General features: G+C 47.0%; 2 pseudogenes; both read right to left on the reverse strand.

Moving 5' to 3' along the window:
* Positions 1-254: 254 nt before the first annotated feature.
* The window catches only part of LOC133254160 (UL16-binding protein 3-like), a 115,213-nt pseudogene continuing 92,014 nt past the window's right edge, over positions 255-23,453 (reverse strand).
* Positions 5,675-21,722, reverse strand: LOC133254474 (tyrosine-protein kinase RYK-like; annotated as a pseudogene).

The following is a 23,453-nucleotide window of genomic DNA, read 5'->3' on the forward strand; positions in this document are numbered from 1 at the left end:
AGACAAACTCTTTAACTAGTGCTGGGGAAACTGGCAAACGACTTGTAAAAAAATGAAACTAGAACACTTTCTAACATCATACACAAAAATAAACTCAAAATGGATTAAAGATCTAAACATAAAACCAGAAACTATAAAACTCCTAGAGGAGAACATAAGCAAAACACTCTCCGACATAAATCATAGCAGGATCCTCTATGACCCACCTCCCAGAATATTGGAAATAAAAGCAAAAATAAAGAAATGGGACCTAATTAAAATTAAAAGTTTTTACACAATAATGGAAACTATAAGCAAGGTGAAAAGACAGCCTTCAGAATGGGAGAAAACAATAGCAAACGAAGCAACTGACAAAGAATTAATCTCAAAAATATACAAGCAACTCTTGCAGCTCAATTCCAGAATTCCTGGGTCTGCTCTCCGGGCTCTAAAGTGAACAGAAGGAGAACAAAGGTAGCCAAGCAAAGACTGAATCCTGAGGCTGACAGAGCACCTGTTGGGGCTTCTTGGGAGCAGCATCACCTGCAGAAAAGAAAGAGGCCTTGGTCCAGGAGGCTGAGGAACTCCTGTCAATTTCCTGGGCCTGCCCCTCCCTAACCCACCCTCCAGCCCCACCATCACTGAGAGGCTCCTATGTCCTCCACCCCCACCCCCACCCCATGCCCAGCAGCTTCTTGTCACCTCCTCCTTCCTTCCTGCATCACAGAGTCACCCCAGGCCCTGACACCCCCTGCTCAGGCTCAGGACTGGAGCCAGTGGGGAATCAATCTGCTCCCTTTACTCAGGTCCGGATCCTCCCCGAGGGGGGCCTAAAGGACCAAGGAGCAGGTCCCTGGAGGAGGGGCCTTGCTTCCTGACAGCTTTGGGGGGCTGCAGGCAAACCTCCTTCCTTTGCTCCCCTCCAGCCTCAGAGCCAGCAGCACACAGAGCTCTCAGGACCAGGGTCCCTACCCCCATCTCTTCCTGGTCCCCCCAGCTGGGCGCATTCACCCCAGCTCAGGCCCACCATCCCCAGTCACCTCTGCTCAAGGCAGGGCTGCTCAGTGATGGAGGCTCTGGGTCCCCAGGAGGCTGGTGACCTGCAGGCCACAGGCGGAGTCAGAACTGCTGCTGCTCCAGGAGCACAGGCCTGGCCTCAGCCCTTCCCACAGTCTCTGCTGTGGGGCTCCTGTCTTGCCTGTTTGACCCAGGCAGCTTCCTGCGAGAACAGGCCTTTGGAGTTGGGTCTGCAAAGGCCTTCCCACCTCTTCCTCCTGGGATGAGAGCTGGGCCCTTCTCATCTTGGCCCCTGGTTGGGTCCCCTCCCCAATGACACATCATGTGGAGCCCCCACACTGCTCTCAGCACCTGTGAGTCCTGCCCTCCCCCTGAGTGCCTGCTGTTCTCACACCACCTACCGGGGCCCTGCCAGCCAGCAGTCTGTGCTCAGTCAGGGGACTTGGCTGAACCATTTAAGCATCAATAGGCCCTCAGCCTAGTGAAGGCGCCTCCCTTTTCACAATGTCACCTGACAGTGAGGACTGCTCAGAACTCAGGGCTGAGCTTGTCGAGTTCTGCTCTCAGGTGATTTGGGGTCTTATCCCCCTGCTCATTTCCAGGATGAGGAGGTTCAGTGAGGGGCAGGGGTTGGCTGGGATTCACCTTCCCCATCCTCACTCCAGCCCTGTACCCCTGCCTTCCCTCTGAATTCTGCCCTCAGGACCTCTTCCTGGAAAGGACTCAGCCCAGGAAGACAGTTGTGATGAAACTGGTGAGGAGCACGGGAGGATCCAGGCTTTGGACTTGATGGCTGTGGCCGTGGGCTGCACGGTAGAGGGGCCCGTGGTTGGTGATGCTACAAGGAGTGTCAGAGTGAAGCCCTTGTCCAGACCACAAACTAAGCTGATGCCTCCTCGCCCCCCTGACTCAGGTACCCCTACTTTGCAGACAGTTTACACATATCTCATGGAGGTCCCTGAGATAGATCCTCAGGTGAGATGGGGGGAAGGGAGGAGCCCAGTCCTCAGGGGGCTCTGACAGCTAATGGAGGAACAAGGTTTCCAACACAGCCATTCAGTCCTGCTGTGAGATAGAGATGGTGACATGAAAATGGAGTCCTCAGGAGCTGACAGCAGAAGTGGTATTGACAGATTTCCAGAAGTAGGATTGGTGACATTTGAAAAATGATTCTGGAAAGAGGGTAGAGTGAGAAATAAATCCATGAAATTAAAAAGATGTCTACAGGTTTGGGACCAGCGAAAATCCATGTTCAATCGTCCAAAGGCCTGTGCTGTGAGGAGAGACGTCAGGGGGTAGAAGAGGAAGGAGGATGACAGAGCATCCCCAGGTCATTGCTGTCCCAGGACAACTCACCTCTGATGGATCACATTCTCAAACACACACACACACACACACACACGGGTGGGTCCATGTCACTATGAGAAGACTATCACTTTCTCCTCCCTTCTCACTTACCCGTGGTCTTCAACATTTTCTCCCAGCACGCCATGAAATCCTGAAGCCAAGCCCGACAGTCTCCCATGGAGACCTTCTTCAAGAAGTCGGTCACAGCTCTGTCATTCTCCCACTTCTCTTTCATCCATCTGCCTCCAGGTTGACCCACTCTCCAGTGTCCATTCTCCAAATCAAAGTGGAGGCTCATTTGTCCATTCAAGCCAAACTGCCAGGATCCACTGACGTGTCTGTCATCCTCACAGCGACATGTCATCCTGGCCTGCAGGGTGAGAGGGTCTGCTCCCACCATGGGAAAGAAAGAGCTCAGCCTTTGGGCTTGACAGATTCTTTGCCCCACCTGGGTCCACCTCCCCTGGGTCCATGTCAACTGGGCGCAGCTAATCTGGCCCTGGTCTCTCATGCAATAGCTGCTCTTTCCACTGGACATCTAGGAAAGGACTAATATCCAACTGTATTTTTAAGCCTCCAATCTGCTCCTCCTGTACTTGGACTGTCTAACGTACCTGTGACTGTGTGTTTCTCCAGTGTAAAGCCAAGCAATTGGTCCCTGATGTCTCTGAGTATTTCGATCTGTGTTTCCCAGGCCTTTATGGTTTCACTTCTTCTCCCAATGGACTTGTGAATATGATCTTAGCATGATCATAGAAGAGAAAAACCTCTCCATCCACCTGGCCTTGAACCTCACAGCACGGCTGTCCAGGTCTGGGCTGAGGATCGACGGTGAAGTTAAAGGAAAGAGAGTGAGCATCTGTGAAGGCAAACCGCAGTGAGGGTGAGGTTGGGAGAAGACACATAGGCCTCTTCTCCCAGTTCTGTGAGAGCAGAGTAGGGCTGCAGGGCTGGGCTGACAGAGCAGCATTGCCCCGCTGGGCCACCCCACCCCCTCACCAGTTACGACTGAGGAAGATGATGAAGTCTCAGTCAGGCAAGAAACACCACAACCCTGGATATGCTCCATTTCCACTCTGCTCACAAGCTCTGCATGTGGCACTAACCGACACATGTGTTTCCCAGGGATGGGCCAGGCTGGTTCAGAAGGAAAGGCCTAAATCCAGAGGACTGTCAGCTTCTCTCTGAGTGTCCTGTGGGAGACACAGAGGGTGAGGGGGCTGTTCCTGAGGAAGCGGATCACAGCCAGTGGGGCTGGGGGTGGGGAGGATGAGTTCAGAACCCAAACCTAGATAAGGGAGAGTTTTTAATCACGGGTCACTGGGCGTAGCAAGGCCAGGGAGACGTGGTGGTCTCTCACTAGGATGGGTCTTAGAAACCTAGAAAAAGGCCTGGCTCACATGGCATGAAAGAGAAGATCTAGAACTTCCGAGGCAGGTGGTAGAGGAGGGGATCCAAGGCTCAGAGAAGTGAATCTGCCAGGGTGGACACGGTATGAAAGGGCAGGAAAGAGTGCAGTCCACCTGCTCCATAGGAAAGCCTGATGGACTCCAGGGAGCCCGAGAAGAAAGCGTGGATGAGAAGCATATCCAATAGCTCAAAGATGACTTTTGCAGAAGGTCAGGGATGGTGATAGGACATGGTGTTCCTGTGGGCTTCTATCAGGAACGGGGATGGGAGTTGTGGAAAAATCAGATTCCAGGTGGGGGTGCTCTAGGTCAGCAGAAAAGTAGGTGCAGGAGTCAAAGTGATTAGGGAGTCTCAATGCCAGCCAGGGCCTGAGTGCAGATAGTATGATGCTGGCTCATAACACAGGGCGATCCTAAAGGCAAGCAGATGGGCAGGAACCTAGATACAAACTGTACCATTGAAAGAAATAAAGAGAGACAGAACACAAGGCTGGATGATCAGGAAGCCAAAGGCAGCCATCCCTACCAAACACCTGATCCAGGCCCATTTTCCAGATCTGAGCCACTTCTCAGAAGGTATCACCAGAGAAAGAAGCCATGTTCTAAAGAGGAAGGCCCTTTCATCACCACATCTAGTGCAAAAGTCCTTCCATTTTTCCCAAAGAGCCACATGGTTATTCACTGGGGTAAGTGAACCTGCAGAAGCAGAAACTACTCTCACATTCACGTTGCACCTAGTGTGGTCCTAATATCAGGCACAGGAAGCGTAGCATCATCATAGTCCCCCAGTTGCTGAAGCGATGCTTGGACTACCAGGCCATCAATGGACAGCAGTCCCAGGTTCTGCTTACAGTGGTTGTCACTGGGTCCACAGACCACACAGTGGTCATTTCACATTCCCTGGACTTGTGACATTCTTTGAGACCTGAGTAGCTGGTAAATTATTGTGAGGTGAAGGCTACCATATTAGTGAATTCCAGATTCAAACTTCAGACCCTACCTTCCCATCCACCAATAGTACATGTACACAATATCCTGGACGAAATACAGAGACAAGTACCAACTGACAACCTCTCAAGGGCTGCAGGGGTGTGGTCCCTATCCTATCTCCATTTAATACCACTGTGGCCTTAGGTTTCCTGTAAATGGTACAGAAGAAATAGTTTAGGCTTCACAGACCCCAGGTCCCTGCTGTAACCTGCTGTCCCAGCACAAAAGCAGTCACAACTGGCGAACGATGAGCACAGCTAGAGCTGCTTCTTGGGCAGATGACCCAGCAGAACTCATGATGTCAGAGGTATCTGTGGCCAGAAAGGTGCTACGTGCCATTTTCTACTTGAAGGCTCACAACACAGACCCTGAGTGTTGCACTGGAGAAAGTCACACCATTTAAATGTGGCTCCTGGTATGTTCCTGGGGCCTGGCAGAGATGAGGCCTCTGGTCATGGAATGTCAGAGTTGACCATCGTGATATGGGCTCATCAACCCCTAATCATTAGTTCAGCTAGACTAGCCATTACAGGATGGAAGCGATTATGTGTTTTGGCATAAGCAGGGCCACAGGGAACAAACAAGACCCACCAGAAGCTGGCCTAGATGTGACACTAGACTTGTTATATGGCCACTATCCTCTGCTCACATCTGTGGTTTCCTCCATGGCACTTTGGACCAAGGTAGCTACTCTGCAGCAAAGGAGAGGCGGGCATTAGCCCATAACTGCTGGACAGTTTTTATTTTCCTAAAGAAAAGTACTCTATGTTGAAGACAAATCACTCCCAAAAGAAAGAAAGAAAGCTAAACTTTAAAGGTGAATCATGTGCATTATCTTGCAGAAGTTAAGAAAATAAAAAGCAGTTGGTAGTAAGATTAATATGTATGTTTAAACAATTATAAAAACTATTTTGTAAGAATATACCTATACCTCAAAGGCAACTATGTGTAAAAAATTTACACAACATTTTAGTTAAACCTAATAAAAGTGATATTGAGAAAGTATTCCATATCCGTAAGTCTGTCTTAGAAAGTTCAGATGCTAAAGCATTCCTAAGGCACGTTGTTCTGGAACACAAATCTGCTTCTGTGATTCTGGGTGATGTATGTGACTGGCTGGCTCCAAGTGGGCCTTGACAGGCACCTTCCTCCTGATGCTGGGGTACTGTGAGATGAGAGTCAGACACAGGCCCCCAGAGCTGCATGGACCTCTGTGAGACACTGGGCCAGCTTCTGGAACTCCACCTCTCCTCTGGATCGAAGGCCCAGGACAAGCCATCACAGCAAATCAGGACAGTTGATAATCTGGGGTATTTGATAACCCTCTTTCAGGTACTGGCCCACATCAAACGGGTAGATGTCCACTTAGGGCGTTTGGCCAGAGTCATAAACACGTGGGCTCTTTTAGTAGCAGCATGCTGACTTCTTAGTTGTGGCATGCATGATCTAGTTCCCCCACCAGAGATTGAACTCAGGCCCCTGCATTGGGAGTGTGGAGTCTTAGCCACTGGATCACCAGGGAAGGATAGAGAACTCATTTTTAACCAGACTTTCAAAAGCCATCCATCAATCCCGTGTTTTTGTTGTCCCCCAGACAGTGAGAGTCCATGGGGAACAAGACTCTGGAGAGGGAGTGGCTTTGCTCTTAACTTGAAGTTGTCATCAATGACAGAGATCCTAGGAGCCAGGTCTTTGTGGATGACTTCTTTCTGACCAGGTAGCTCATTCCACAGGCAATCTGAGCAGCCATGTGAACTAGCTTTTGTTGAGAAGTTTCCTGCTGACTATCGGCTTCTACATATTTGCACTGTCATAAAAACAATTTAAGATACCCCCAGTACATGTACGGCAATCCACCATGGGCTTTTCCCCTTCTTCTGTTCACACGTGGCTAATAGGAAGATTTCTGTGATGAAGATCTCATAGCTCATAACTTTCAGAGAGCATCATAGTCACCTGAATTTCAGAAGCTCGATCTCTAACTGTTTTTACAAATGCTTGTTGCTCTTTATCTGGATCTTTTTCGTCTACATAAACCCCATGGGAAGTACACCAAAAGGTACCTTCTTAGAATATATCTTTTGAGTTCCTCTCCCTGGGTAGATATTTTGATATCATTCACCTAAGCTCTGGCCTCCAAAAGAGCAACACTTCTCAAGTTGCACTCCTCTAGCCACAAGGTCAGATAACTGGAGATGGGAGTTGTATTGTTGGGTGTGTTGCCTCTCACATACCGAGACATCTGGGAACGACGGGGACTGAGACAGCCCTTGGGAACTACTGCTGGCGCTGATGCTATCACCCAGTTCAATCCTTTTCACACTATGAACATGCAAAACAGCTAATACTAGTATTACAAGAAATATAACTGGACAGCAAACCCCTAGGCTTATATAAAACACACGTGTAGACACGGCTGGAGCTGCATGTACAGGATCATAAATGGGTTCTTCCGCTAGTAGTTTTGTCCAAGGCTGAAGTTTTCCTTTCTCAATTTCTGGATGGCAACTTTTCCTTCGTTTCAACTCTAAGATGTGAAGCTTTTTGAAGTTACTGTCAAGTTGAGGTGCATTTAGTGTCGTAACTTCAGAATCTACTTTGCCAGGACAGGACAGCTCGAGCCCAAACACTGATACAGTGCCTGGGAGTTCCGGGGGCAGGGGTGGGGGTGGTGGGGCCGGGCTGCAGGCAGCCTAGCGGACCCGAGCTGTACCAGCGGCAGCCTGCCGGATCCCCATCCCAGGGAGACCGCCCTGCACATCCATCCTACTGTGAGCGCCCACCTCCACCACCCAGGAGAAGGAAGCTAGGCCACTTGCTGCTGCCCACCTGGCCCGAGCCCTTGAAAGATGAATAGCTCCTACCCCGGCCACCCTGCCAGTGTTAACTGATCTGTCTTAAAGAGCGCTAGTCCTTCAAGGGCCTAGAGCAGTAGGGATGGGACCTAATTCCCTTCAGCAGGAGTAAGAAGGGACCAGACAGCAGTAGAGAAGGGACGTACATCTCTTTAGCAATAGTAAGAAGGGACCAGAGAGAAGGAAGGAAGGACCTGCTGGTCCTTCAAGGGCCAAGAGCAGTAGGGAAGAGACCTACTTCAGTTCATCAATACTACGAAGGGACCAGAAGGAGCTCTGTGCACAGATCATCAATTCAGTTCAGTCACTCAGTTGTGTCTGAATCTTTGCATCTCCATGAACCGCAGCAGGCCAGGGCTCCCTGTCCATCACCAACTCCCGGAGTCCACCCAAACCCATGTCCATTGTGTCGGTGATGCCATCTAACCATCCTATCCTCTGTCGTCCCCTTCTTTTCCTGCCCTCAATCTTTCTCAGCATCAGGGTCTTCTCAAGTGATTCTGCTCTTCACAATAGGTGGCCAAAATATTGGAGTTTCAGCTTCAACATCAGTCCTTCCAATGAATACCCAGGACTGATCTCCTTTAGGATGGACTGGTTGGATCTCCTTGCAGTCCAAGGGACTCTCAAGAGTCTTCTCCAACACCACAGTTCAAAAGCATCAATTCTTCAGCCCTCAGCTTTCTTTATAGTCCAACTCTCACATCCATACATGACCACTGGAAAAACCAAGGCCCTGACTAGACGGACCTTTGTTGGCAAAATAATGTCTCTGCTTTTTAATATGCTATCTCAGTTGGTCATAACTTTCCTTCCAAGGAGTAAGTGTATTTTAATTTTATGGCTGCAGTCACCATCTGCAGTGAGTTTGGATGCCAGAAAAATAGGCAGCCACTGTTTCCATTGTTTCCCCATCTATTTGCCATGAAGTGATGGGACCAAATGCCATGATCTTAGTTTTCTGAATGTTGAACTTTAAGCCAACTTTTCACTGTCCTCTTTCACTTTCATCAAGAGGCTCTTCAGTTCTTCTTCACTTATCCTATATCAAAAAGGCTGGAAGTTAGGGTTCACAAGGGGCCCTTATTGTATAGTTAAAATATGGCCCATTGTGGTGACCTGACAAACAAGGGATGAAGTCACAGTGGCCACATTGCCCTGATGCGCATCCTGTTTCTTCCTTAAGGTGATATCCTGTTTTTCCCTGCTGGTGCCAGTTTCTCAAGACTCCTTGACCACCCGACCATGAGAACCCTTTCACTAAGTGACCACAAGACCCCAGCTGTGGGCTAAAGATCAATTGTGGCCCCCTCCCTCTGGGGAACAATTTCCCATCGATAGGGTATAAGAAGGGTTGGCTGTAAAAAGAGAGCACCAGTTTCTCTCTAAATCCAGTTGCTTGCTTTCTTTCTTCTTATAATAAACCTTTCTCTGCCTGAATTCCTGGCTCATTCTCTTTTTCTCCACGCTCGCCTTACAGCACATGCATCTTGGGGAGGTTCCATGGACCAGGCAGGTGTGAAGAAAGAAACAAGATAATTGGCCAAAGGTAAACAAAGACCCGAAGGACTGTCCTACATAAGTAATTTACATCACCTTCATACTGAGCTCCTCCTCCCTCAGGATGCCCACACTCCTCTCCGGTGTGTGTTCTGAAGAGCTTGTGACATACTGTACTCCTCCTCATTAAAGACAATGCCCATGCCCTTTCTCTCTGGGTATTTATTTCTGCCTTGCTTCTGTCTTAAACAAACAGCCAGTTTTTCTGTGTTCTCTCTCAAACATTGTGCTGTGTCTCTAATAATAAGCTTTGTACCTATTTTACGGTTTTTGCTTCCTTGAAACATTCTTCCTTTCAAATGGGGGAAAGAACCAGGGCCACTTTGCTTCTAGCCTCTAGTCCCTGGTGGTCTTGTGGCTAGGGTTCCGGGGTTTTCATTCAGGCTACCAAGGTTCAATCTCTGTCTAGGGAAGAAAGGTCTCTCTTCAGGACAACTCACTGCTCTCCCTCCAAAATCACTGGGAATATTTCAGTTCAGTTCAGTTCATTCTCTTAGTCATGTCCAACTCCTTTCGACCCCATGAACCGCAGCATGCCAGGCCTCCCTTTCCATCACTCCCGGAGTCCACCCAAACCCATGTCCATTGAGTCAATGATGCCATCCAACCATCTCATCCTCTGTCGTCCCCTTCTCCTCCTGCCCTCAATCTTTCCCACCATCAGGGTCTTTTCCAATGAGTCAGCTCTTTGCATCAGGTGGCCAAAGGACTGGCATTTCAACTTCACCATCAGTCCTTCCAATGAACACCCAGGACTGATTTCCTTTAGGATGCATGGTTGAATCTCCTTGCAGTCCAAGGAACTCTTAAAGAGTCTTCTCCAACACCACAGTTCAAAAGCATCAATTCTTTGGCACTCAGCTTTCTTTATAGTCCAACTCTCACATCTATACATGACCACTGGCAAAACCAAGGCCTTGAGTAGATGGACCTTTGTTGACAAAGTAATGTCTCTGCTTTTTAATATGCTGTCTCAGCTGGTCATAACTTTCCTTCCAAGGAATAAGCATCTTTGAATTTCATGGCTGCAATCACCATCTGCAGTGATTTTGGATCCCAGAAAAATAAAGTCAGCCACAGTTTCCATTGTTTCCCCATCTATTTGCCATGAAGTGATGGGACCAAATGCCATGGTCTTAGTTTTCTGAATGTTGAGCTTTAAGCCAACTTTTTCACTCTCCTTTTTTACATTCAAGAGGCTCTTTATTTCTTCTTTTCTTTCTGCCATAAGGGTGGTGTCATCTGCATATCTGAGGTTATTGATATTTCTCCTGGCAATCTTGATTCCAGCTTGTGCTTCTAACAGCCCAGTATTTCTCATGATGTACTCTGCATAGAAGTTAAATAAGCAGGGTGACAATATACAGCCTTGACGTACTCCTTTTCCTATTTGGAACCAGTCTGTTGTTCCATGTCTAGTTCTAACTGTTGCTTCCTGACCTGCATATAGGTTTCTCAAGAGGCAGGTCAGGTGGTCTGGTATTTCCATCTCTTTCAGAATTTTCCACAGTTTATTGTGATCCACACAGTCAAAGGCTTTGGCATAGTTAATAAAGCAGAAATAGATGTTTTTCTGGAACTCTCTTGCTTTTTTGATGATCCAGCGGATGTTGGCAATTTGATCTCTGGTTCCTCTGCCTTTTCTAAAACCAGCTTGAACATCTGGAAGTTCACAGTTCATGTATTGCTGAAGCCTGGCTTGGAGAATTTTAAGCATCACTTTACTAGCATGTGAGATGAGTGCAATTGTGTGGTAGTTTGAGCATTCTATGGCATTGCCTTTCTTTGGGATTGGAATGAAAACTGACCTTTTCCAGTCCTGTGGCCACTGCTGAGTCTTCCAAATTTGCTGGCATATTGAGTGCAGCACTTTCACAGCATCATCTTTCAGGATTTGAAAGAGTGCAACTGGAATTCCATCACCTCCACTAGCTTTGTTTGTAGTGATGCTTCCTAAGGCCCATTTGACTTCACATTCCAGGATGTCTGGCTCTAGGTGAGTGATCACATCATCGTGATTATCTTAGTCATGAAGATCTTTTTTGTACAGTTCTTCTGTGTATTCTTGCCACCTCTTCTTAATATCTTCTGCCTCTGTTAGGTCCATACCATTTCTGTCCTTTATCGGGCCCATCTTTGCATGAAATGTTCCCTTGGTATCTCTAATTTTCTTGACGAGATCTCTAGTCTTTCCCATTCTATTGTTTTCCTCTATTTCTTTGCATTGATCACTGAGGAAGGCTTTCTTATCTCTCCTTGCTATTCTTTGGAACTCTGCATTCAAATGGGTATATCTTTCCTTTTCCCCTTTGCTTTTTGCTTCTCTTCTTTTCACAGCTATTTATGAGGCCTCCTCAGACAGCCATTTTGCTTTTTCACATTTCTTTTTCTTGGGGATGGTCTTGATTCTTGTCTCCTGTACAATGTCATGAACCTCCGTCCATAGTTCATCAGGTACTATATCTATCAGATATAGTCCTTTAAATCTATTTCTCACTTCCACTGTATAGTCATAAGGGATTTGATTTAGTTCATACCTGAATGTTCTAGTGGTTTTCTCCACTTTCTTCAATTTCAGTCTGAATTTGGCAATAAGGAGTTCATGATCTGAGCCACAGTCAGCTCCTGGTCTTGTTTTTGCTGACTGTGTAGAGCTTCTCTATCTTTGGCTGCAAAGAATATAATCAATCTGATTTCAGTGTCGACCATCTGATGATGTCCATGTGTAGAGTCTTCTCTTGTGTTGTTGGAAGAGGTGTTTGCTATGACCAGTGCATTCTCTTGGTAGAATTCTATTAGCCTTTGCCCTGCTTCATTCTGTACTCCAAGGCCCAATTTGCCTGTTACTCCAGGTGTTTCTTGACTTCCTACTTTTGCATTCCAGTCCCCTATAATGAAAAGGACATCTTTTTTGGGTGTTAGTTCTAAAAGGTCTTGTAGGTCATCATAGCACTCTTCAGTTTCTTCACCATTCCTGGTCAGGGCATAGACTTGGATTACCATGATTTTGAATGGTTTGCCTTGGAAACAAATAGAGATCATTCTGTCATTTTTGAGACTGCATCCATGTACTGCATTTCAGACTCTTTTGTTGACCATGCTGGCTACTCCATTTCTTCTAAGGGAGTCCCGCCCACAGTAGTAGATATAATGGCCATCTGAGTTAAACTCACCCATTCCAGTCCATCTTAGTTTGCTGATTCCAAGACTGTTGATGTTCACTCTTGTCACCTCCTGTTCGACCACTTCCAATTTGCCTTGGTTCATGGACCTGACATTCCAGGTTCCTATGCAATCTTGCTCTTTACAGCATTGAACTTTGCTTCTATCACCAGTCACATCCACAACTGGGTATTGTTTTTGCTTTGGCTCCATCCCTTCATTCTTTCTGGAGTTATTTCTCCACTGATCTCCAGTAGCATGTTGGGCACCTACCAACCTGGGGAGTTCATCTTTCAGTGTCCTGTCTTTTTGCCTTTTCATACCGTTCATGGGGTTCTCAAGGCAAGAATACTGAAGTGGCTTGCCATTCCCTTCTGCAGTGGACCGCATTCTGTCAGACCTCTCCACCATGACCAAACTAGGGTCTGGCTGCTTCCCACTCAAAAGCCATTAAAGAGGTCATGTTGATGGAAAGGAGAGTTTGCCTGATTTTGGATGCCAGCAATGGTGGAGGGGAAGAGTGTAGGGGACTTCCATGATGGCTCAGTGGTAAAGAATCTGCCCAGAATCCACCGTCAATGCCTGTCTTGGGTGGCCCCATACGGCATGGCTTGGTTTCACTGGGTTAGACAAGGCTGTGGTCCATGTGATCAGATTGGCTAGTTGTCTGTGATTGTGGTTTCCGTCTGTCTGCCCTCTGATGCCCTCTCTCAGTGCCTATGGTCTCACTTGGATTTCTCTTACCTTGAATGTGGGGTATCTCTTCATGGCTGCTCCAGCAAAGCACAGCCGCTGCTCCTTACCATGGACGTGGGGTACCTCCTCTCGGTTATTTAACTGATAGAAATTGATAAGAGGCCAGACAAGAAATTCAGGCTAGGTTTTATTGGTGTTCCTGAAACTAGGGTCTGGCTGCTTCCTGCTCAAAAACCATTAGAGAGGTCACGTTGATGGAAAGGAAAGTTTGCCTTATTTTGGATGCCAGCAATGGTGGAGGGGAAGGGGGTAGGGGACCTCCATGGTGGCTCAGTGGTAAAGAATCTGCCCAGAATCCACCCATCAATGCAGGAGGTTTGGGTTCAATCCCTGCCTCAGAAAGATTCCTTGCAGAAGGAAATAGCAACCCACCCCAGTATTCTTGCCTGGAAAGTCCCATGGACAGAGGAGTCTGGCAGGCTACAGTCCATGGGGTCACAAAGAGTCACACACTTAGTGACTAAACAACAAATGGAGGTGAGCGGGGTGTGGGAAGGATGGACATCTGTCCAAAGGCTGACTCTCCCCAACTGACAATCAGTGGGCAAGAACTTTTATAGACAGAGGGACGGGGTTGCATGCAGAAACAGCACAGTCAGCTCTGACAGTCATCTCCAAATTGGTCATGGATGGTCTGACCAGAGTCATCTTGATTGTTTCAAGGACAATTAATCTTTGGTTCCGTGGTTGGTTTGTTCTCATCTCCTTGAGGACAATTCTTGGAATTGTGGCAGCTTACTTCATGGCTACAGTCTGGTCATCATGTAGCTAATTTCTTCCAACCGGTGGGAATTTATGTATCTATAAGACAGTTCACAGGATAGAGCTCAGAATATTATCAATAGCCCTTGAGAAGGACCTCAAAGTCCTTGACTACACTTAATGACTACATTATTCTTATTTGGTCTCCTTTGACTATTTTCCTTAGTTTCTGCATTTTCTCACTTCTCTGATTAAGCTTAGTGTGTGGCTAAAGCTTTTCTATGGACAAAAGGCAGGCTGAGGACATGGTGGGGCAAGGACCATAGGGTCCCACTCTCTTTCATCGGAATTCCTTCTACAGTTTGAGGGAAGGAAAACAAGTTCCCTCACTCTATCCTGAGGGGAACAAGCTGGTCCCTTATGTGGGGTGAGGGTGGGGGCTGATCCGTGGGTCAGGCAGGAGGGGTGGCTTAGGTGGTCTGCCCACCCCGTGGGTGTGTTGGCTTATACACACTGCCTTGCTTTTGCTCCCAACACCTCAGTAATGGCAGCTGGGGTTTGATCTTTTTGTATCTTGTTGCTCATAATTTGTCCCAACTGTGCATACATGCAGCACTTTTTCTCCCTTTATAGTGTCTTTGCATTTTATGCTTCATGAGACCTTTGTCTGGGTCCCAGCCTGTCTCAGGTGTGACAGAAGCAGGAGGAGAAGAGGGAATTCTGGCTTGGACTCCCCTGGTCATAAACTTTCCCATGGTCTATACTCAACACCTAGAAAATGATTTCTCAAAATAACTGAACCCCCTTCCATCTGATTTCATCAATCTAGTTAATTGGAAGAACTGCTGTATGGAGTTAATTTCCCAGTGTGTAGTGAATTAACTTCGCATCCAGACATCTAAAACTGGTTCTGGCCACATGCCATCCTTGTGGGATGAATTGAGGAAATAGTCACTGAACTCAATTACTGTGCTCCATGGTTCAGATGAAGAGTGTGGTTGACACAGAGAGAGAGATCCTGGCCACACTGTGTGAGGAGATGCTCAACAGGGGCAGCTGCTGTCTCCGTGCCTGCCAAGTTCCCATTTCTCAGCAAGAGCCCAATAAATATTTATTGAATGAATACATGTTCAGTTACTGCTTATTTTCTAGTGTTAATGAATATGTTATCAGTCCAGGATCATCAATAGATGGTAAAATTATGGGCTGAAATATTGTCAGGGAACAGGATATTCCTGTTTTATAATAGAGGAATATTATAATATTCCTATTATTATTACTGTTTTATAATAGAGGAATATCCCTCTATTCTAACACAGAAGTGAAGTTTCAACCCACATTTTTTTGTCTGTGCAAATATCAGAATCAAACTCACCTTTTATTTTTATCATTATCATCATCATGATCACTTGCTAGTCAGTATCTTATTGACATTCTGGAGACTTTGGTTTGACCTCCTTTATCCTGACTATTGGGAGAAGGCAATGGCTCTTCCTTATGTGAGTTGCTGTGTGGTTTCCACTGGCTTTATTTTGAGAAGTGTGACCAGGGTAACCTTAATACTTCTTTTAGCTGGACTAAACTACCAGACCACCTGACCTGCCTCTTGAGAAATCTGTATGCAGGTCAGGAAGCAACAGTTAGAACAAGACATGGAACAACAGACTGGTTCCAAATAGGAAAAGGAGTACGTCAAGGCTGTATATTGTCACCCTGCTTATTTAACTTATATTCAGAGTACATCATGAGAAACGCTGGACTGGAAGAAACACAAGCTGGAATCAAGCTTGCCAGGAGAAATACCAATAACCTCAGATATGCAGATGACACCACCCTTATGGCAGACAGTGAAGAGGAACTAAAAAGCCTCTTGATGAAAGGAAAAGAGGAGAGTGAAAAAGTTGACTTAAAGCTCAACATTCAGAAAACGAAGATCATGGCACCCAGTCCCATCACTTCATGTGAAATAGATGGGGAAACAGTGGAAACAGTGTCAGACTTTATTTTTTTGGGCTCCAAAATCACTGCAGATGGTGACTGCACCCATGAAATTAAAAGACGCTTCCTCCTTGGAAGGAAAGTTATGACCAACCTAGATAGCAATATTGTAAAGCAGAGACATTACTTTGCCAACAAAGGTCTGTCTATCCAAGGCTATGGTTTTTCCTGTGGTCATGTGTGGATGTGAGAGTTGGACTGTGAAGAAGGTTGAGCACAGAAGAATTGATGCTTTTGAACTGTGGTGCTGGAGAAAACTCTTGAGAATGCCTTGGACTGCAAGGAGATCCAACCAGTCCATTCTGAAGGAGATTAGCCCTGGGATTTCTTTGGAAGGAATGATGCTAAAGCTGAAACTCCAGTACTTTGGCCACCTCATGAGAAGAGTTGACTCACTGGAAAGGATTCTGATGCTGGGAGGGATTGGGGGCAGGAGGAGAAGGGGAAGACAGAGGACGGGATGGCTGAATGACATCATTGACTCGATGGACGTGAGTCTGAGTGAACTCTGGGAGCTGGTGATGGACAGGGAGGCCTGGCGTGCTGCGATTCATGGGGTTGCAAAGAGTCGTACAGGACTGAGCAATTTAACTGAACTGAAACTTGAGATGAAGTTTGACCTCATTCCAGGCTCTAGGCCTCTAACTTACCTTTTCTTAGAACATTTTACTTCAAAATCTTGTCACTTTTTCTCTTACCAGTTTTACAACTCAGGACTGTTTTCTCAAAGCCCAGGGAGCCATCTCTTTCTTTCTTTCTCTTAAGGTGACTTATTAAGGCCATTTATTACTTAAATATGCTAGCATACTCTATGACCAAGCCCACCCAGATGAAAGGAAGAATGAGAACTAAGACAAGCTATACACCTAGTGGAGAAGGAGTCAGTGAAGGATACTAATTTGCCAGTCTATGTGACATGAGCTTTTCTACTGTGTATTATCTAACAAGATATAACTTCCTTTGCTGTTGCTGCTGTTTAGTCCCTAAGTCATGTCCAACTCTGTGAGACTTCATGGACTGTAGCCAGCCAGGCTCCTATGTCCAAGGGATTTCCCAGGGAATAATACTGGAGTGGCATCTGTTTACAGATTTTTTTTTTGGTTGCCCTGGGTCTATGTTTCTGCGGGCAGGCTTCCTCCAGCTGCAGCTAGCAGGGGCTCCTCTCTAGCTGCAGTGCTTGGGCTTCTCATTGGGGTGGCTCCTCTTGTTGTGGAGCACTGGCCTTGGGCATGTGGGGTTCAGTAGTCACGGTATTGGTTTCGGCAGTTAAGGCCTGCAGGCTCTAGAGTGTGGGCCTTGGGAGCCATCTCTGAATCTGAAGTATTAAAGGAGATAGGGCTGGCATCTCCCAGTCTCTGTAGGAGGGTAGGAGCCTATATTTGGCTCCCAATGAAAGGTTGTTGTTGAATCACGCGAATACACCAGGATTCTTGGCCCCCGGAGGAGAAGAATTCAATCCGGGCCAGAGACGAGGCTTGATCGCTCAGAGCTTTTGTGTAATAAAGTTTTATTGAAGTATAAAGGAGATAGAAAAGCTTCTGACATAGGCGTCAGAAGGGGGCAGAAAGAGTACCCGCCTGCTAGTCTTCAGCTGGATGTTATATAGTCACTAGCAGTCTGTTAATGAAAGAAAGGAATGTCTTAAAATTCAGAATGGCACCAGGCCCTCACCCATAAGATGCATTTTGGGATAGTCTTGGCGCCAGATGGTTTATCCTGGGCCATAAAATGATTAACTTGAATCTTGAAGAAGGGCAGACCACCATACAAATAGTTTCATTTACATAGATTAGGGAACAATATCCATACTGGTTTGTCAAGTAGCTTCTGGGCCAAGAGGCGGAACCAACTTGGAGACAGACTTGGGGTAAAGGCATAGTACATTAGCGTAGCTTAAGACGAACATTTCCATAAGAAAAGGCATTGGTTATCTCTAGGCTCAAGAATAGCTAACTTCAGGTGAAACCAGGTGTCATTATGGCAACACAGTATTTTAAGAGAAACCTCCCTTTAAATTTGTAAAGAGAAGGAAAAAAATATTGCTAGTTTGTTTCCTCCTGCCGCTTAAGAGAGATAAAATGTCTGACACTTGCAGGCTATTTCCTCCATTTGGAGAACCCTGGCCTTCCTGCCTGTTACCCTCTCACCAAGTAGCCCAGCTGGTAAAGAATCCACCTGCAAGGCGGGAGACCCTGGTTCGATTCCTGGGTTGGGAAGAGACCTGGGAGAAGGGATAGACTACCCACTCCAGTATTCTTGGGCTTCCCTTGTGGATCAGATGGTAAAAGAATCCACCTGCAATGCGAGAGACCCAGGTTCAACCCTTGGGTTGGGAAGATCCCTTGGAAGAGGGCCTGGCAACTCACTCCAGTATTCTTGCCTGGAGAATCCCTGTGGGCAGAGGAGCCTGGAGGGCTATAGTACGTGGAGTCACAAAGAGTCAGACAGGACTGAGCAGCTAGGCCCAGCACAGCACAGGAGCCTATACTAGTCAGCTGGTCCTGCCATACAAAGGACCACAGACTGGATGGCTTACCCAACAAACACAGGTTTTTCTACAGTTCTATAGGGAGGCAGTCCAAGATCATGGTGCTGGAGGGTTTGTATCTTTATAAGATCAATGTATCTTATTTTTTGATGCATTTCAAACTTGAAGACAATACAACATTTGCCTCAAACACTTCATCATGTAGTTGAGGAACTAATGGTTTTTTCTGCCTTTGAATCTGTACTCTGTTTCCTCATGTCACCTTGAACTTCTAATTTAATGAATACTGCTGCATTTTCTTTAATGGACTGTATTAATTTTTTAGTTTTAATATTTAAAGTTTAAGGTTTAAAATTTAGTTTCCCAGGATAGAAATTAAGATGCATCATTTTTATTTTTTGGCTGTGCCATGAGGCATGTAGGATCTTGTTCCTTAACCAGGGATCAAACCCCTACCCCTAGCAGTCTAAGCATGGAGTCTTTACCACTGGGCCACCAGGGAAGGCCCCGATCCACCATTTTAATATATATACATATATATTTATATATAAATATATACTTATAATATGGATATTATAAACATATTTTATTTTTACCTTTAATCTCAGTAAGAGATAAATGATCACTAAAGGGAGCCTCCCCAACTGCATAAACAGTACAAACTGAAGAGCTCTGGTCCACGGATGGAAATGAAGAAAGAACAAAAGATAAAAATAGACATCAGGAGTCAAGACAGCCTTTCATTACCATCCCTTTTGGTGGTTGTTGTTAGTGTTAGTCCTGTTCAGAATGATCATCTCCAATACATTTTTAGGGGATATATCAACCAGTTCAGTTCAGTTCAGTTCAGTTGCTCAGTCGTGTCTGACTCTTTGTGACCCCACGAATCACAGCACGCCAGGCCTCCCTGTCCATCACCAACTCCCAGACTTCACTCAGACTTACGTCCATCAAGTCAGTGATGTCATCCAGCCATCTCATCCTCTGTCGTCCCCTTCTCCTCGTGCCTCCAATCCCTCCCAGCATCAGAGTCTTTTCCAATGAGTCAACTCTTCACATGAGGTGGCCAAAGTACTGGAGTTTCAGCTTTAGCATCATTCCTTCCAAAGAAAGCCAAGGGCTGATCTCCTTCAGATTGGACTGGTTGGATCTCCTTGCAGTCTAAGGGACTCTCAAGAGTCTTCTCCAACACCACAGTTCAAAAGCATCAATTCTTCGGTGCTCAGCCTTCTTCACAGTCCAACTCTCACATCCATACATGACCACAGGAAAAACCATAGCATTGACTAGACGGACCTTTGTTGGCAAAGTAATGTCTCTGCTTTTGAATATGATATCAACCAGGCTCCCCTCTAATTTTCAGAAAATGATAGGGACCTCAGCTCCAGAATTCTCCCAGGGGACTCTTGAATGTGATGTTAGCAAGACCACAGTCATAGGAGAGAAAAACCTCTCCGTCCACCTGGCCTTGAACCTCACACCATGGCTGTCCAGGTCTGGGCTGAGGATTGATGGTCAAATTATAGGGAAGAGAGTGAGCATGTGTGAAGGCAAAACACAGTGAGGGTGAGGTTGGGAGAAAAAGACCCATAGGCTCCTCCCCCAGTTATGTGAGAGCGGAGTAAGGCTGCAGGGCTGGGCTGACACAGCAGGATGGCCCCGCCTGCCCCACCACCCCAAACACACCCCAGGTACTGGCTGAGGAAGAGGAGGAAGCCTTGATCAGGCAAAAAAACCACACGGCCCTGGATATGCCTGTCTCCACTCTATTCAAAAGCTCTACACCTAGCATGAACTGACACAATTTTTTCCAGAGGCGGGCCAGGCCAGCTCAGAAGGAGAGGCCTAAACACAGAGGACTGTGAGAATGTCTCCGAGTGTCCTGAGGAGAGATGGGGAGCCTTTGGAGGCTGCTCCTGAAGAAGCAGGATCACAGTGGATAGCAGGATGAGCATAGAACCCAAAGCTGGAGAAGGGAGAGCTCACAATTAGGGGTCACAGGACTTAGCAAGGCCAGGGAGATGCTGCTGATCTCCCACTAGGATGGGTCTTGGAAGCCTGGAGAAAGGCCTGGCCCACCTGGCATGAAAGAGAAAGTCCAGAACTTCCAAGGCAGGTGGTAGAGGAGGGGATCCAAGGCTCAGAGAAGTGAATCTGCCAGGGTGGACACAGTATGAAAGGGCAGGAAAGTGTGCAATCCACCAGCTCCATGGGAAAGCCCGATGGACTCCATTGAGCCTGAGAGGAAAGCGTGGATGAGAAACATGTCCAGCAGCGCAAGTGAGATCTGCTGGGACTTGAAACCTAGGATCTGTAGACCTTCGCTCTAGTGCTTGCACCTGGACAGTGATCTCCTCCAGCAACAAAATACAAAGAAATTATGAGGGACTGAAAATAACTGCATGCATGCCAAGTTGGGCTTAATTATGAATGAAAAGATAAAACACCCAACTGGAAAAGCAGGGTGCGGGGTATGATCCCTGCACAGGACACTGCCACGACGGTGGGCAGACCACCTAAGCCATCCCTCAGGTCCTAAGCCTTGACCTGCCCCTACCCTCACCCATATAAGGGACCAGCCTGCCTCCCCCACCGCCCTCCCCCCAAGGGAATGAGCAAGGAAACCTGTTGCTTGTGCCTGCGCCCTCACACTGCAGCACGTGTCCCAGTGAAGCCTCGCCTAAATTTCTTATCTGGCCTCTTATCCACTTCTATCGATTAGGGTTCTGTTCGTGCCCTCCAAGAGTCTATTTCCCCAGTCCTGTGTACGTTCTGGCAGCTCTTTGGTGGGGTTAATGGCGACCTCCACCAAGAGGAGTTATGCAATACCCATGTCTGCAGCACCAAGCATACCCAAGTCTGCAGAACCCAGAGCCCCTGCCCCTGCGGCATCATTGACTCAATGGGCATGAGTTTGAGTAAACACTGGGAGTTGCTGATGGACAGGGAGGCCTGGCGTGCTGCAGTCCATGGGGTCACAAAGAGTTGGACATGACTGAGCGACTGAATGAACTGAACTGAGGCCAAGAAGCCTGGTCGTTAACATACTCTGTGGCAACCATGAAGGGCTACTGTCCCCTTTCTGCCAGAGCATCTGGGCATCTCTGTGACCTCGGTGTGCAAATTCTCTGTGGTGACAAGTGGCCGCCTGAACCTCAGCTCAGAGTCACCAGTTTGGTTGGTCTGCCTTCCTGGCCCCTGGGGGCCTCAGGGCCCTCATTCAGGCATCGCGCTCCCCCTCACCCTTTGTCCCTTTCCCTCATCTATTATCTCTCCACTTCTCCTCTCTCTGTCTTATCCTTCTGAGAGAGTGGACCTCGGCAAGGACAGCATCACCCCTCCCAGCTTAGGAGACAAAGCTCCCTCTGGCTGTCAATGGCTCACTTTGATGGGTGACAAGGTGGTGGGAGAGACCCACCTCATACCCTGCAGGTCTTGGTCCAGCAGGTTCTGCCTCATAGGAGATTTGTGAGAACGATAGAGGTTCAAACCACTTATTAGGTAGTGGCTAGACATCTGATCATACCAATATTCTCACTTCTATTTTCCTGCCGCCAAGAGAAGTCCCGTTGGGAACTCAGTAAAGTGGCAGATATCTATATGCTGGTTTATGCGTAGGTGAGAATCCCACCTCTGGGCTGCAGGCCCACAGCCGATGTACAAGGGGCTGGTTTCTGGGCTTGATCACCCCAGTGGGCAGTGGACAGGGTGCTCCCTCCCTCACTGGCCCTTTCTGGAAGCCTGCAGGTTGGTGCCTGAATAAATAGACACCCGCAGAGTGCAAGGGTTGAAAAGGCAATGGCTCCCTTTCTGTTTTTTCAGTCTTTTCTGTCCCTCCTCCCTTTTGCTCTCCCTTAGTCCTCATACCTACACTCCTGTCCTTTTACATCCAAGAGACTCCCTGTTGGGTCACCTTTTTCACCATGACTTGTTTGTTTTGTGTCCCCACTTCAGGCTTGAGGTTCCCACTGGCCCCCTTGAGAGAAGAGCTGGGCTGGGGTGGACAAAATGCCCCAGAGGCCACCTCCCAGTAAGACCCTCTCTTTGTTTCTTGTTTGTTAATTTTCTGTCATTGGTAGGTTCTCTCAGTCAGTGAATTTAAAAGCATCTTTGTTTTATGTACTTTTCTCTGTCCAATTGCTCCTGCAAAGCTCTGCTACAGTTGTGGGCATGGGTTACTTCTTGCTCTTTCACTCAGTCATGTCTGACTCTTTGTGACCCCATGGACTGCAAGAACCAGGCTTCCATGTCCTTCACCATCTCCTGGAGCTTGCTCACACTCATGTCGATTGAGTCAGTGATGCCATCCAACCATCCCGTCCCCTGTCATCCCCTTCTCCTCCTGTCTTCAATCTTTCCCAGCATCTTTCCCAGGTCTTTTCCAATGAGTCATCTCTTCACATCAGGTGGCCAATGTATTGGAGCTTCAACTTCAGCATCAGTCCTTCCAAGGAATATTCAGGACTGATTTCCTTTAGGATTGACTGGTTTGATTTCCTTGGTGTCCAAGGGACTCTCAAGAGTCTTCCACAACACCACAGCTCAAAAGCATCAATTCTTCAGTGCTCAGTCTTCTTATGGCCCAACTGTCACGTCCATACATGACTACTGAAAAAACCATAGCTTTGACTATAGGGACCTTTGTTGGGAAAGTGATGTCTCCGGTTTTTAATATGCTATCTAGGTTTATCATAGCTTTTCTTCCAAGGAGCAAGCATCTTTTAATTTCATGGCTGCAGTCACTGTTCACAATCATTTTGGAAGACTTTAAAAACAAAACAAACAAAAAAGGGAGCTTCCATTTCTCCCTTCCAAAATGTAAGTCTTTCACCTGGGTTCTCAGGAACCATCTGATCCATCTGTGGTACCCCAGAGTCAGGGGGAAAAAATAGCATTTTTAAAATAGAAGCAATAAAACAAGGAGATCTCTGGTTCTGTCTTTACATGAAAATGAATTTGTAACTGAGCGTGATTTAATTGGGTTAAGGGAAAGTAAGTACTATATAAATAAAGTCTCAGAAATATCAATAAAGCTCGTCAGAACACATTTCTGACACCAGGGACGACCCTGAGTCAGAATGATTGGCCAGAGATGACCCAGAAACTAACTCCATCACCAAAGAACCTGAGACCACAAGCCATGTGGCAAAGCAGTTCTGCTGGGTTCCCTTACCCTGCTGCTCTCCGCCC

Source organism: Bos javanicus, chromosome 9 (assembly GCF_032452875.1).
Source record: "Bos javanicus breed banteng chromosome 9, ARS-OSU_banteng_1.0, whole genome shotgun sequence".
Lineage (NCBI taxonomy): Eukaryota > Metazoa > Chordata > Mammalia > Artiodactyla > Bovidae > Bos > Bos javanicus.